Here is a 16,182-nt window from a genome sequence, read left to right on the forward strand (position 1 = left end):
GGGTTGGGGTGGTTTGTTTTTTTGGGGGTTTTTTTTGAATGCAGGTTAAGGTCTTGTTTTGGAATGTGAGGGGAACGGGAGAACGTAGGAAGAGGGTAGCCATATTTGATCGCGTTCAGAAATATCTTCCGGCTATTATTTGTTTAGTGGAAACTAGACTTGCGCATTCGTCTTCGGGCGAACATGAAAACGTGCACGAAGAGGCCGTTTTTTTTGTTCGTTTCGAAGACACGCCGAAGAGAATACAGTGCCGGCAAAACGTAGGTGAAGACGAAGACTCAAAACCATCGTCTTCGTTTTTGCCGCGCAGCCGCCAAAATTTCAAACAGGAGTGAGCTGATCTCGTCTGTCCAATCAGCTCACTCTTGTGACGTCATGCTAAGGGTCTCGTCCAATGCCTGTGCTGCTGTTTTTTGAATTCTGAAGGTGCCTTTATAAGACCAGAGCTTGCCTGAGAGATCTATTCATTTTTTGCTGTGACTGCTTTGGCAACACTGCTGTGCTGCATCCGAGCGTTACAGAGAGATTGTTCTGTTCTGTGTGAGACTGGTAAGCCTTAGCCTGCCATTTCTCACAGTGTACTTCATCCTCACTTCAGTGCTACTTAATATAATTAATAATAATAATTTGATTAATTAAATTTTTTTTTTATTTAATTTGTCATCAACTGTAGTGTAAGTGCTGTTGAGTTGACAGTGCACCCAGTGTCTCAGTGGCACTGGGGTGCCCTTGCCCTGGGCTGGCACTAGTGCCTACTGCCTGTCCTGCTTAAATAAATTAAATAGAATTTATAAATAATAATTTAATAGAATCTATAATTTAATAGTTCATTATAATATTATATATATATATATATTTGTCAGTTATATATATATATATACTATAGTATACTAGTGTAGAGTGTACTGTAGACATTCATCTACTAGTGTCTAATTTAAAATCAGTAATATTAATTAATATAATTAATAATTGAATTCATTATAAAATTATATATATATTTGTCAGTTATAGTTAGTAATAGTATACTAGTGTAGAGTGTACTGTTGACATTCAAGACATCTACTAGTGTCTAATCTAAAATCAGTAATATCAATAATTCTATAATTCTTTCTTATCTTAATAGTTAATTAAATTAGCTATAATTAAAAGTAATAATATTAATTAATTACTACTAGCGTATAGTTCACCTAATCTTATTAGTACTGGTGCTGCAGCTCTATAGTTTGTGCTTTGTTTTAGCAACAGCAAGAGACCAAGTCAATTTTTCTTAATTAATAATCTTTCATTTTATTTCATTTGTTTTGCTCACCTCAGTCCATCAGCGAAGTGAACTTGTTGGGCTAGTGAGTGCAGCCGCATAAGTGCTGTGGTTTTTTTTGATCAGCAAGCAGTGACGTTAACTGTTTTGCAAAGATTTTCTCATTTATTTTACATTTTATTTCAATTTTATTAAAAGTACCCTTAGTGTTTTACTCACCTCACTCCATCAGTGAAGTGAACTTGTTGGGCTAGTGAGTGCAGCCGCATAAGTGCTGTGTGTTTTTGTTCAGCAAGCAGTGAAGCTAACTGTTTTGCTGTGACATTTTATTTTATTTCTAATTCTTTTCAAGAAAAATTGACTGTGACGAGCTGTACTAAGCAAAGCTTCAAGCTACTAGCTGTAGTACTAAAATAATTCTAATCTTCTTTAATCTTAATCTATAATATATTATAAATAATATATAACAATATAAATTCTAATTCATAATCTATAATATAAGTAATTCTAATTCTAAATTCTAATTCATAATCTATATTCTTCTATCTATAATACATAATATATAAGTAAATTATTTCTAATCTATTAATATTATATAACTTAATATTAATTAATAAATCATATACTGAATCTGATTTAACCTCACTTTAGCTTAGTCGGTTTGAGAGCGTCTGCCTAGAGGTAGACTTATAGTAAGGAAATATAGCTTTAGGCTAGCATAGTAGTAGGCTAAGCTCTTAGGCCCGTGTAAATTCAAATTAAAAATAAAATACTGCTAGTTATTAAATAGTTAATCTTGAGTTAATAATTTAAATAACTTTAGCACTTTGGCAGATTGCACACAACAGCACAGTGCAGTAGTGCATAGTTTTACTTTTTAAGCAGTAGCACTGAAGAGAAATTCCTCTAATTTTTTTGTCTTTAATTTGTTTTTCCTTTTTTTTTTAATTTTTTTTATTTATTTTTTTTAATAGTTTTTTAAACACTACACTACACTACACTACAAACACAACACAAAATTTGAAAGGGATCCTCCTTTTGGGACTAAGGAGGGACAAACTCCATCTACCACCACCACCAGCACCACCAGCACCACCACCAGTTCTAAGATGCAGCCTTTGCGTCAGTCTAGTCGGCCAAGTAGGCCAAGCTCTCGCTTATCATTTGGGGAAGCATTGCTTGAAGGATCATCAAGTAAAGGAAAGGCACCAAAAGCAGGCAGTAGTAGTGCGGCTAGGCCCACAAGCTCTATGGTTTTTTACGGAAAGCCTAAAGCACCAGAAGCACGTTCAAAGTTAAAGGGTAGCACAATTAGCACCAGCCCAGTGACTAAAAAGAAGTTCCTTTTGCCCCAAGCAGCATCTTCCCCATCCACAAGCAGCATGCAAGGTACCAAGCAGAGCCAAATTAGCAGCAAGACTCAGAGGGGTCCCAAACCAAAGCGATCTCATTCCTTTGTAGGGAAAATCACAATATACAGTTCCGTCACGTTCCACTTTCAGCAGGAACATTGTCCCCTCATTGTATCGGTCCTGTGTTGCAGCAGTGAAAGAGGAGCTTTCCAAGGCTGCTGGTCAGTCTGTTCATTTCACTACAGATTTGTGGAGTGCACCTAGCGGCCAGCATGCCTTTCTTTCTTTGACAGCACACTGGTGGCAGCCCGGTGTGTCTAAGGAAGCTGCTGCAGCAGGCTACCGATCTTTCCTTCTCCATGCAGAAGTGATGGATGAAAAGCACACTTCCCAAAATATTCTGCATGCAATGAGGAAAATGTTTAGCCTTTGGGTGGGAGCAGAGGCGGGCACCAATGTTGAAGTTGGTTTTGTGGTAACTGACGGAGGTGCCAATATGGTGAAAGCGCTGCGAGATGGTCATATTGTTGGTGTGCGCTGTGCAGCCCACATCATCCATCTTGTAGTGAAGGCAGCAATGTCAGAAGGAACTAATGTGGCAGCAGTAGTTTTGTCCCGCTGCAGAAAGATCGCTGGGCACTTTCACCATAGTGTTAAGGCTAGCCAACTTTTGAGGGAAGAGCAAGAGAGGTCAGGTCTTCCCGTACACTGCCTACGTCAGGATGTCAGTACACGGTGGAACTCCACGTTAGACATGCTGGAGAGGATTTTGGAGCAGCAGAGGGCAATCCATAATCTTGCCTCAGAGCACAATATTGGGATTACCTCTCCATTGAATAGGGAGGATTGGACAGTGATCGCCCAGCTAGTGGCAGTCCTTAAACCATTCAGGGATGCCACAGAAAATTTAAACTCAAACACTGCCAGTCTGGCCCAGGTAATCCCAGTGTTCTCCCATCTAGGCAGCAAGATGGATGTGTTCCTTGGAAACCATGAGGCTGTTCAAGGTGGCACTCTACATCCTGACGTAGCAGCCATAGTCAGGAAGCTGAAGGATCTGCTAAAAGTACACCTTCGCAAACGAATGGAAGAGAGTCCTGAAATGATGCTAGCGTGCCTTTACGATCCAAGAATTAAGGGAAAGCTAGCTTTGAAATTTAATGTTCTCAGTAGCTACCGGGAGCAATTGGTCAACAAGGTGCGTGACTGGCAGCGTAAAATGGGAATGCTGTCCGAGGAGGGAGAGGTGCAGGAGGAGGAAGAGATGATGTGGTCTGCTACTCCTAGCAGCAGCATCAGCAGCAGTGCCACAAGCAGCACAACACAGCTGACTGGAGCAGCTGCGTTTTGGGAAGAGGCACTTGGGAGTATAGTTGGACCATCTGACAGAGCTAGCAGCAGAAAGGAGAGTAGTGCTGCTGAAATGGTCAAACTTTACCTCTGTGAAGTTCCTTCTGCGCCTAATGTTGATCCTCTTAGCTACTGGGATGAAAAGAAGAGTGTGTGGCCTGCACTCTCATGGGTTGCGCAGCAGCTACTATCATGTCCGCCAACCACTGTTCAAAGTGAGCGCGTGTTTTCTATGACTGGAAACATACTGAGTCCACAGCGCTCACGCATGGCACCTCATCTGATGGAGCAGATTGCCTTTCTTAAATTCAATCTGCCCAAGTTGGGTTACCCAGCTCTTAGCTTGGAAAGTTAATTTTTTTTCTCTGTAATGTTTAAGGTAGTTTCTCCCCCTGGTTGCACGTGTTTGTGGTGTGGCAACGTCTGCTACCTCTGCCGGCGTAGCCAATTTACGCTAGGGCCTAGTGTCTGAGTTCTGGAAGTCCGCTCCCAAACGCCATGGACTGACAGACTTTCATGCTTTGCCCTGGGGTGAAACAGGTGAGCGGGTCGTCAATTGCCCACTCATTCACCTTTTTCCGTTTCCAACGCTGCTGCTGGTGGTGGTGCCAGTATCTTTTGCAAGTTCGCTTCCTGTCTGAAATCATGCCTCAAATGTCCCTAATGGAGAGGGTAGTTTCTCCCCATGGTTGCACTTGCTGCGGGTGGGGCAATGCCTGCTACCTCCGCCGGTGTAGCCAGCTTATGCTAGGGCCTTGTGTCTGTGTTCTGGAAGTCCGCTCCCAAACGCCAAGGACTGACAGTGTTTGGATGCTTTGCCCTGGGGTGAAACAGGTGAGCGGGTCGTCAATTGCCCACTCATTCGCCTTTTCCAATGCTGCTGCTGCTGGTGGTGGTGGTGCCAGCGTCTCTTCTCTGCCAGTTCGCTTCCTGGCTAGTGTCATGCCTTATATGTCCCTAATGGAGAGGGTAGTTTCTCCCCCCTGGCTGCGTCTGTTTGCGGTGTGGCAACGCCTGCTACCTCCGCCGGTGTAGCCAGATTACGCTAGGGCCTTGTGTCTGAGTTCTGGAAGTCTGCTGCCAAACGTCTAGGACTGACAGTGTTTGGATGCTTTGCCCTGGGGTGAAACAGGTGAGCGGGTCGTCAATTGCCCACTCATTCGCCTTTTCCAATGCTGCTGCTGCTGCTGGTGGTGCCAGCGTCTCTTCTCTGCCAGTTCGCTTCCTGGCTAGTGTCATGCCTTAAATGTCCCTAATGGAGAGGGTAGTTTCTCCCCCCTGGCTGCGTCTGTTTGCGGTGTGGCAACGCCTGCTACCTCCGCCGGAGTGGCCAGCTTACGCTAGGGCCTTGTATAGAACGAAAAAGAAACACCTTCACGAGTGGGTAGGTCTTAAAAAATGAATATAAAATAAATTACAGTACCCTACAAATCTTGCTGCTCCCGCTGATCAACACTCCTCATAAGTGTTACAACAAATGATGTATAGGCAAAGGTCGGGGCGCATAGATATGTGGGAGAAAAATAAAACAAATATAGTGTAATAAGTCAATAAGAAAAAATAAAAATAGAGATGTTGGTTGCACTCACAAGTGTATAAGAAATTGAAAGCTCGTCAACAATCCATACTTTCTTTCGTCTTAGGAGCTTCTGTGTAGAAGATAAGGAACGAAATAGTGCAGTAAAAAAAGATATTGTTTAATGAATATAGATTAAAAACTTACAGACGTGTAGGCATAACAACTGGGTTATGCATAAGAGCAGTGTCCTTTATAAAATTAGGTGGATGATCATCAAGTCCATGTATAGTCCAGGTTATCAATAATTGTAAAGTTTTTCCAAAATATCTGCTGCTGGTGGTGCCAGTGTCTCTTCAATGCCAGTTTGCTTCCTGGCTAGTGTCATGCCTCAAATGTCCCTAATGGTAAGGGCAGTTTCTCCCCCCTGGTTGCACTTGCTGCGGTGTGGCAACGCCTGCTACCTCCGCCAATGTAGCCAGCTTACGCTAGCGCCTTGTGTCTGAGCTCTGGAAGTCTGCTGCCAAACGTCTAAGACTGACAGTGTTTGGGTGCTTTGCCCTGGGGTGAAACAGGTGAGTGGGTCGCCAATTGCCCACTCATTCGCCTTTCCCATTTTTCAATGCTGCTGGTGGTGGTGGTGGTTGTGGTGGTGGTGCCAGCATCTCTTCTGTGCCAGTTCGCTTCCTGGCTAGAGTCATGCCCAAAATGTCCCTAATGGTAAGGGCAGTTTCTCCCCCCTGGCTGCGTCTGTTTGCGGTGTGGCAAAGCCTGCTACCTCCGCCGGAGTGGCCAACTTACGCTAGGGCCTTGTGTCTGAGCTCTGGAAGTCTAGGACTGACAGTGTTTGGATGCTTTGCTCTGGGGTGAAACAGGTGAGTGGGTCGCCAATTGCCCACTCATTCGCCTTTTCTATTTCCTTTTCTATTTCCATTTCATTATTTTCCTTCTGATACACAACCAACCAACCAAACATAACACACACAATAACACAAATAACATAGTGACATAACACACAACACATATAACACACAGTGACAACACACATAACACACATAACACATACAAGTACAATGCACAAATCACAAGGACCTTTCCTCTTGTTATTTGTCCTGGCCTTCACTTCTACACTCACTAGCATTAACGCTATAACTCACACTTCATACTATAACATTTTTCCATCCACATACCTGCCAACAGACCCAACTTTTTCAGGGACAGTCCTGCTTTTTTCCAGTCCTGTCCCATCTAATTTAGCTATCTAGGTATGCAAATACACGTTGGTAGTTATAGCTCGGTAGGTAGCACTAGTATAAACATTAAATAAATATAATAAAGTACTAAATAATAAATCTAACTTTAAAATACATTTAAATAAACCCCTAATTTTTTTTTTAAAACCCATTAAAATTAAATTATTATTTAGACATAATACATCTTTAACCAAACCAGTGCACTGCTACTAATCTTAAACATAACCGTACATTAACCCTAAGCTATTTTTTAGTTCTTGTCCAACATTTTTCCAACCACATACCTGCCAACACACCCAATATTTTGGTGGACAATCCTGCTTTTTTCCAGTCCTGTCCAGTAAAAGTTGGGTTGTTGCAAAGTATGCCATTGTGAATAGGTAGCAAATGTTAGGCATGTATTACAAGTGGTCCAAAATCAATTTAAAAATGTAAAATAATCCCTATTCTTTTATTAAACATCTATGGATGTGTGATTGTGTATGATAAACGGAGGCCAAGTTCCTTGGAGCATTTGTCTCTAGGTCATTTTGTGTACAGTACACCTCAGTACGTGTGTGCAACTCTATTGGTCGTTTCGGCAGAGGGCTGGCCTGCCATCAACGAATGAAGTGCGTTCTGCAATTCACTCGTTGATGCCAGACCAGCCCCCTGCCGAAACGACCAATAGAGTTGCACACACGTTCCTTCACGGCAACTGCTGCTGCTCCGATGTGTTGTTAACCCCGTATTAACCCCTGCTAGGCAACCGGGAAGGAAACGAAGATTAAACGAGCACGAAGAATGTCCGCGAATATTCGCCCGAAGAGAAGACAGGAACGGGCGAATATTCGCGGAATGCGAAGGTTTTTTTCCCCCCGAAGACGAGCACGAAGACGAACACGAAGAGCCCCCTGGTGCCCAAGTCTAGTGGAAACACATACGATAGGAGAGACTCAGAGGAGGTTGACAAGAAGATGGGCCCAGGTGGAACTACACTCCTCCCATTCTAATTATTCAGCTGGATTTTCACTACTTTTCCATCGAAATATTCCGTTAGTGATTAAGAACAAAAAAATTGATGGGAGAGGTAGATTCATTTTTGTACACTTGACAATATATAACCGGGAGATGATTATGGCCTTCTTTTACGTTCCTCCCCCTTTCTCCCCACAGCCAATAAATAAAGTAGTTTAATTTATTCGAGATAAGGAGCATCTCCCATTATATTTGTTTGGGGATTTTAACTGTATATTGGATTCTGTGAAAGATGTGGTCCGAGTGGGTAATATACGGAATACTTATGTAAATACTCAGACCCCATTAGCAAGAATAATGGAAGAACTAGGTTGGAATGATCCATGGCGCTTAATGAATCCTGCTATACAAAGATTTTCATGTTTCTCCGCCTCGTATCAAACCGCATCTAGGATTGATTTAGTTTTATGTAATGATTTGGGGACTAGGTTTATTCATAAGATCGTAAATGAGTCGAGGTCAATTTCAGATCATGCACCATTAGTGGTCGATTTGTCATTGGGGGAGGAGAGGAAGAATGAAGGGAAACCTTTTAGGTTTAATCCCCATTGGCTGACACTACTTGACACCAAAGAGAAGAATATTCATTCCCTAAAAGAGTTTTGGGAGATAAATAGAACATCCGCAACTTTAGGTGTGGTCTGGGATACACTAAAAGCATTTCTGCGGGGGTTGCTCCTTAGGGATGTGGTCACCGCTTACTTCAGTCAGGGCCTTTGTATTGAAGTCTATGGACCTTCCTGCTGTGGCTCTGCACCTGTACTGTTCCTGGTTTCCTGCTTTGTGTCCTGATTAAGTGGACTCCCTGCTTTGTGTCCTTCCAAGTGGACTCCCTGCTTTGTGTCCTCCCAAGTGGACTCCCTGCTTTGTGTCCTCTCAAGTGGACTCCCTGCTTTGTGTCCTTCCAAGCGGGCTGTGTGCCTTTCGTGCCCTTCCAAGCGGGCTCCCTGCCAAAAGACTTATTACCGGTATTTATTTTGCCATACGTCCAGTTTCTTGCTTAGACTGTATTACCCTTATTTGCTGGTCCTGTTATATACATAAAATACACTGCATTACCTGGAATTCTGCTTGTGGTGTCTTTGTTTGAATAATCATGCACCATGGGTTACATACTGAACCCCAAGTATCCTCTGCGCATGGGCTCCTACCCGACCTGATCACCCGTGTCCTGACACACGGAAAATAAGAAGTTTTTTGAACTTGAGACACATGATTTGTTTGAATTTTTACAGAAAAGGATCACAGGGAAAAAGATACTTAGTATTATTTATAAAATATCGCTTGGAGAAATGGATATAAGGTTCCGAGATAAGATTAAACGGAGGTGGGAAGAGGAGATTGGGGCTATTGATGAGGCCTCGTGGAACCGTATTCTAATTAACACAGGGTGTTGCACTGTAAATAAACAATACCAATTCACTCAACTTAAAATTATTTATCGGTTATACTACTCTCCGCATCAGCTATGGAAGGTTAATTGTAGAGACAACTCAGACTGTCCCAGATGTGGGGTCCTTAATGCGGGTTTATTGCACTTATGGTGGCAATGTGATATGTTAAAAAAAATTTGGGACGACATATTTAATTTTTGGAAAAGGAAATTTAATTGCAATGGTGTAATAGATCCAAAGGTTGTAATACTAGGAGATGTGGAACAGTTTGGTAGGTTAAATAAACTCTTTAGGGAGATTATTGATCTTGAGGAAATGGTTCGATAAAGGAGCCCCCGTATTGCCCCAGTGGTTAAATTTGATTGACCAAATTAAAAAATATGAACAATATAGAAGTGGAGAATCCAAAAAGAAAATGAGGGATTTCCAATTTACTTGGGGTCTATGGTGATACATATATATATATATATATATATATATTTTTATTTTTTTTTTCTCCTGGCAGACACAGGGAGGGTGGGAGGGGTGGTTATAAATTTGTGAATACTGTCTATTTGCTTTTATTGTATTTAATTATTTGATAAAAGAAATTAAAAAAAAAGAAGGTGGTGCAGTATTTGGATTGCGTATCTGGATTTCAGTAAGGCTTCTGACACTGTCCCACATAGAAGATTTATAAATAAACTGCAATCTCTGGGTTTAAATCCCAATGTTGTTGAATGGATTAGTGGGTAGCTGAGTGACAGAAAACAGAGTGTTGTAGTCAATGGCGTATATACAGAACAAGGTTACCAGTGTGGTACCTGCAGGGATCTTATCAACACGATAAAGGAAGATAGTTTATTTAAAAGGAGAAATACTACCACAACAAGAGGACATAGTCTTAAGCTAGAGGGGCAAGGTTTAAAGGTAACATCAGGAAATATTACTTTATGAAAAGGGTAGTGGATGCATTGGATAGCCTTCCAGCAGAAGTGGTAGATGTTAATGCAGTGAAGACATTTTTGCAAGCATGGGATAGGTATAAGGCTAAGCTAGATATAGGATAAGGGCAGGTACTAAGGGGAGATTGGGCAGACTGGATGGGCCAAATGGTTCTTATCTGTCACTTTCTATGTTTCTATGCCATCAGGTGCAGGAAGGCATGGTGCAGTAGCAGCCCTAAAGGTGCTCCATCGTTGCTGACCCGGATCATGTACCCACTACCCCTTCTGGCTGCTAATTACCCTTTTGATCACTGGACTGATACCTCGGATATTCTGACCTCTAGATTGTTTTTGGATTTTCCTTGTCTGCCGCCTGCTTTCTGATATATTTTGTGGACTGTTATACTGGCTTTCTAGTCCACCTCCAGGTAGCTCTTAACAATAAGCTCCCAACATTGGCCAAGTCTGAGTGAAAGACGCCGGATCTGGGTGCGAGCTGAAGGACTTCTTTGTCTGGTGGATTGTCCCGCATGCGAAGAGATCGAAATATAATGGGCTTCTCTCCGCTGATGAAGGCTTCCCTGTGAAGTCTCTGCTCTCTCGCATCTCGACAATGTCAGGAAAACCTGGAAATCTGCCATTTGTTTTTTATAGTTGTTGTACACAGTAAATGTATAAAAATTATGTAAAATTACTGGTATTTGTGCAGAGTGAATGGGTGAAATGGTTTTTTTTTAATTGTCCATTCGGTATATGCCATATCTTTAGAAATAAGAGCAGACAAATATATCTACAATAAAATTTTGTTTTTTGATATATGTGATAAACTAAGAATTTGTAATGATTCAATATTGCGATGAGCGTACAAATTACACTATGGTCCATTCCTGTGTCATCTTAATCTGAGCAGAAAAACAATAGCCCTAAAAGGTAAAATAGCATTTGTATTGGATCCATCATGAATAAAGGACCTTGTTGGTAATATATGTTTCTATACTGAAATCTATAATTCATTCTAAAGTCACTTATTTTTCTGCGTTTACCCTAACGCAAAACAATATTTAGATCATCAATAGTATCAAAGTGTGTATTTAAAGGTGCTGTTCCACTTTAAAAAAACATAACTTGTGTTCTGTCACATGTTAAGCAAACAAACTCTAGTCAATATGTAATTTTATCCTTTCATCGGAAGGTTTCAGCATGTACAAACAACAAAACAACAACCTTTATGTGCCTGTCTTTGTCATATGGCAATTAAACACCCCTGAAATATTATGAATGAGGCAACATTTCACAAGATTTTTATTGGTTTTATTTATTTCACGGAAATGTTTTAGCTTTCAGCTGTTCAATGAATTCTAAATGACTCAGTTCTATAAAGTAGGTGGAACAGCAAATTTTTAATGTTGTCATGGTAGATTGCTGTCCTTTTTTCTTGGACATTGCTATCTTTCCCTACAACCCAGCTAGAGATTGATATTCTTCAGACGCATACAGAGAACCTTAGCCTACACGGCAAAGTGCTGACTCCAGTTTGGGAAACTTGATCCCTTTTGTTTAAGAAAATCATCCCAGGATCCAAGTAAATCTATCCTTGCCACTTCTACTAAAACCTTCAATAACATGATGTATAGATAGAGACTGAAAATTTGGTTCAGCTAAATATATGATTCTCTTAAAATATATTATGCCTGAAGAAACCTAAATAGTCTTGAAAGCTTGCAATCCATGACATGTCAGTTAGACATTAAAGGTATCATCTTTACCAAATTTACTTTCTCCACTAAAATCTGATCATCACGATGTATAGATGTGTGTTCTGCGCGGTAAAATAAATTAGGGAAGACAGAGAATTGAATCATATTTACTTTATTAAGTAAAATTGTAATATAAACATAGTCATTCTATATTTCATTATGGGTTGATCCAGAGGAAGACGAAAAAACCCTGTAGAAACTCTGGCCAATTATGTTTCATCAGGGAAAAAAATTGCTTCCTGACCCCAAATGTGGCGATCGGATTTCTCCATGGATCAACCCTCTCATGAATATTGCTGTTTACATTTACTGTAATAGGTCGTTGTCTGACGAGATTACACGTAGCTTCCTTATCATGTTCTGCCAAGCTTAGAAAATAATAAGAAAATAGGTGGTGCATACAGACATAACAGGGTCCATAACCTCAAAGCTTACACATAGCTGTTCTGTTGAGAAATCCATAATGTGAAGGATACAACATAACGAAAAGGAGATTTCTACAGGCAGATCTTATACATAAATACTGCATTAAAGCTGAACTCTAAGGGTAAGGATACAATAAAAGGTCCTAATTCACTGGATACAATATTAGAGATCCTAGTTAACAGAAGTGTTACTTTACTACTTAATTAATCTAACACCTATACAATAAATATGATAAATACATACATATGAACAGGACAATACAAACAATGAACATTTTTGCCTTGTACAACATTATATAAAGGATACAGTTCAAGGAATATGGGACCCGGCCACCAGAGCTTCTGTCTTGATGGCTAGTATTCCTGAATTTCAACATACCAGGTTAAAAACCCCATGCCATTTAGACACAGCTGCCGAGAGCAGCCAGAGATAAAAAGAACTATCTGGTTGTGCTGGAAAGCTAATGTCAGGAGAGAACCAGAAAATCTGTCCCATTTTACACTTTTTTGCAGAACACATCGAGTAGCGCAAATGGTCACCAATGATAACGTAGAAACGTAAGTAAACACACAACGACTTTTGCTCAGGGACATCCTAAAACATTTAATGTTCTTTTTTTTTTGCACGTTAAGCTATATTAAGCTTCCCGAAAAACAACCTTAATCTCACCTATTTGCAAATTGGGAAAACAAAATCCATAAAACGTTCAAAATAGGGGAGGCTAAAAAAATTAGGGTGTTCAAAGATTATCAGCAAAGCTCTTTTTACATTAAGCTGTTTACATTGTACATTTTAATAAAATTTTACATGTGAATAATTTATGGTATGTCTTACCAAAGTCCTGAAAATTTAAGAACATGTATAAGATAGATGTACTATTGGATTGTGTAAAGACTGAAGATTGATATTTAAGTTCTTTTTTTTTCATATTAAGGCACATTAGGCTCCCTGAAAACAAGCTGAATGTCACTCATTTTCAAACTGAGAATCCAAAATCCATGAAACTTCAAACATAGCTTTGGGAAGTAAAAATTTTATTATGTGCAAAGTTTTAAGGCAATTGATTGATGTTTGGACACATTATAGTACATTAAGTTCCTTCTCAATTATTCTGTTCACATCAAGTATCTTAAAAAAAAAATATATGAATATTTTTTTCTATATTTGACCAAGTGTCCTGAAAAGTTCTAGATATCTTTGAATACATTGAATCTTGTTTTGTGAAGAATTTTAGATGGTTAATATTTAAGTAATTTGTTTACATGAAGACACATTAAGCACCCCCCAAAAAAGCTTAATGCCAATCATTTGAAGAGTGAGAATCCAAAATCCATGAAACTTCCAGGAAAGCTTTGGGAAGATAAAAAATTAGGGTGTCCAAAGTTTCTATAGAACGACTCTTTTTTCTTGAAATATTTTGGAGGAAACCGGTTAATATTTAAGTTCCTTTTTCCTTTAAGAGTATGTATAGGTAGATGGAATATTGCATTGTGTAAAAATTGAAGGCAATTGATTGAAATTTAAGTTATTTTTTTTCCATTATGCCACATGAAGCTCCCTAAAACACAAGCTTAATGTCATTCATTTGTAAATTGAGAATCCAAAATCCATGAAACTTCAAACATTGCTTTGGGAAGTTAAAATTTAAGGATGTGCAAAGTTTTAAGGCAATTGATTGATGTTTGGACACATTATAGTACATTAAGTTCCTTCTCAATTATTCTGTTCACATCAAGTATCTTAAAAAAATTAAATATGAATATTTTTTGTATATTTGACCAAGTGTCCTGAAAAGTTCAAGATATCTCTGAATACATTGAATCTTGTTTTGTGAAGATTTTTAGATGGTTAATATTTAAGTAATTTGTTTTCATTAAGACACATTAAGCCCCCCCCAAAAAGCTTAATGCCAATCATTTGAAGAGTGAGTGTGACATTCTGCCCTGGTTTCCTGGCTCCTGTATTGTGCATTTAGGTTTTTGGACTGTTCCTAGTTCAGCCTCTAGTGGCCTCTCTGCCTGTGTTTCTGCTCTCCTCCATTTGTTGTCACCTGGCCTCGTTACCTGCTGCCCTGCAGTATAAAGGGCTGTAGCTTCCTGCAAACTGGGCCTTGACATTGTAGTAATAGGACCGTTTTGCCCTGGTCCTGTTCCTGAATTGTTCCTGGCTTCCTTTTGTACTTGATCCTGTATTGCTCCTGCCTTCCGCCCTGCGAGTGGGCTTCCCGTCGTGTGCCCTGCGAGTGGGCTTCCTGTCATGTGCCCAGCCTGAGGGCTTCCAGCAGCATGTCCAGTCCTGTGCTCTGCCAGTGAGCTTCCAGTCGTGTGCCCTGCCGGTGGGCTTCTATTTCAGCATCAGCCTTGCCAGTTCCAGTCCCGCACTTCTGTCTGCTGTGTGCCTGTCTACCTTGCACCATGAATCGCATTGTACAAACAGACAACGCTATCCCTGCACCGAGGCCCCTCGCTAACCTGCTTACCCAATGTGTGACATTGAGAATCCAAAATCCATGAAATTTCCAGGAAAGCTTGGGGGAGATTAAAAAATTAGAGTGTCCAAAGTTTTTATATGTTTTTGGGGGTGCTTAATGTGTCTTATTGCTTAAGGCAATTGTATAGTTGACCAAGTGTCCTGAAAAGTTCAAGATATCTTTGAATACATTGAATCTTCTTTTGTGAAGAATTTTAGATGGTTAATATTTAAGTAATTTGTTTCCATTAAGACACATTAAGCACCCCCAAAAAAGCTTAATGCCAATCATTTGAAGAGTGAGAATCCAAAATCCATGAAACTTCCAGGAAAGCTTTGGGGAGATAAAAAATTAGGGTGTCCAAAGTTTCTATATGTTTCTATAGAACGACTTGTTTTTGGAAATATTTTGGAGGAAACCGGTTAATATTAAAGTTCCTTTTTCCTTTAAGGGCATGTATAGATAGATGGAATATTGCATTGTGTAAAAATTGAAGGCATTGATTGAAATTGAAGTTCTTTTTTCCATTATGCCACATGAAGCTCCATAAAACACAAGCTTAATGTCACTCATTTGTAAATTGAGAATCCAAAATCCATGAAACTTGAAACATTGCTTTGGGAAGTTAAATTTTTAGGATGTGCAAAGTTTTAAGGCAATTGATTGATGTTTAGATACATTATAGTACATTAAGTTCCTTCTCAATTATTAAATTAAATATGAATATTTTTTTGTATATTTGACCAAGTGTCCTGAAAAGTGCAAGATATCTTTGAATACATTGAATCTTGTTTTGTGAAGAATTTTAGATGGTTAATATTTAAGTAATTTGTTTCCATTAAGACACATTAAGCACCCCCAAAAAAGCTTAATGCCAATCATTTGAAGAGTGAGAATCCAAAATCCATGAAATTTCCAGGAAAGTTTGGGGGAGATTAAAAAATTAGGGTGTTCAAAGTTTCTATATGTTTCTATAGAATGACTCTTGCTTTTGGAAATATTTTGGAGGAAACCGGTTAATATTTAAGTTCCTTTTTCCTTTAAGAGTATGTATAGATAGATGGAATATTGCATTGCGTAAAATTGAAGGCAATTGATTGAAATTTAAGTTCTTCTTTTCCATTATGCCACATGCAGCTCCCTAAAACACAAGCTTAATGTCACTCATTTGTAACTTGAGAATCCAAAATCCATGAAACTTCAAACATTGCTTTGGGAAGTTAAAATTTTAGGATGTGCAAAGTTTTAAGGCAATTGATTGATGTTTGGACACATTATAGTACATTAAGTTCCTTCTGAATTATTAAATTAAATATGAATAATTTTTTGTATATTTGACCAAGTTTTGAAAAGTTCAAGATATCTTTGAATACATTGAATCTTGTTTTGTCAAGAATTTTAGATGGTTAATATTTAAGTAATTTGTTTCCATTAAGACACATTAAGCACCCCCCAAAAAAGCC

The sequence above is a fragment of the Sceloporus occidentalis genome, unplaced genomic scaffold (genome assembly GCF_023333645.1).
Source record: "Sceloporus occidentalis isolate IW3139 unplaced genomic scaffold, rSceOcc1.0.p SCAF_42, whole genome shotgun sequence".
NCBI lineage: Eukaryota > Metazoa > Chordata > Lepidosauria > Squamata > Phrynosomatidae > Sceloporus > Sceloporus occidentalis.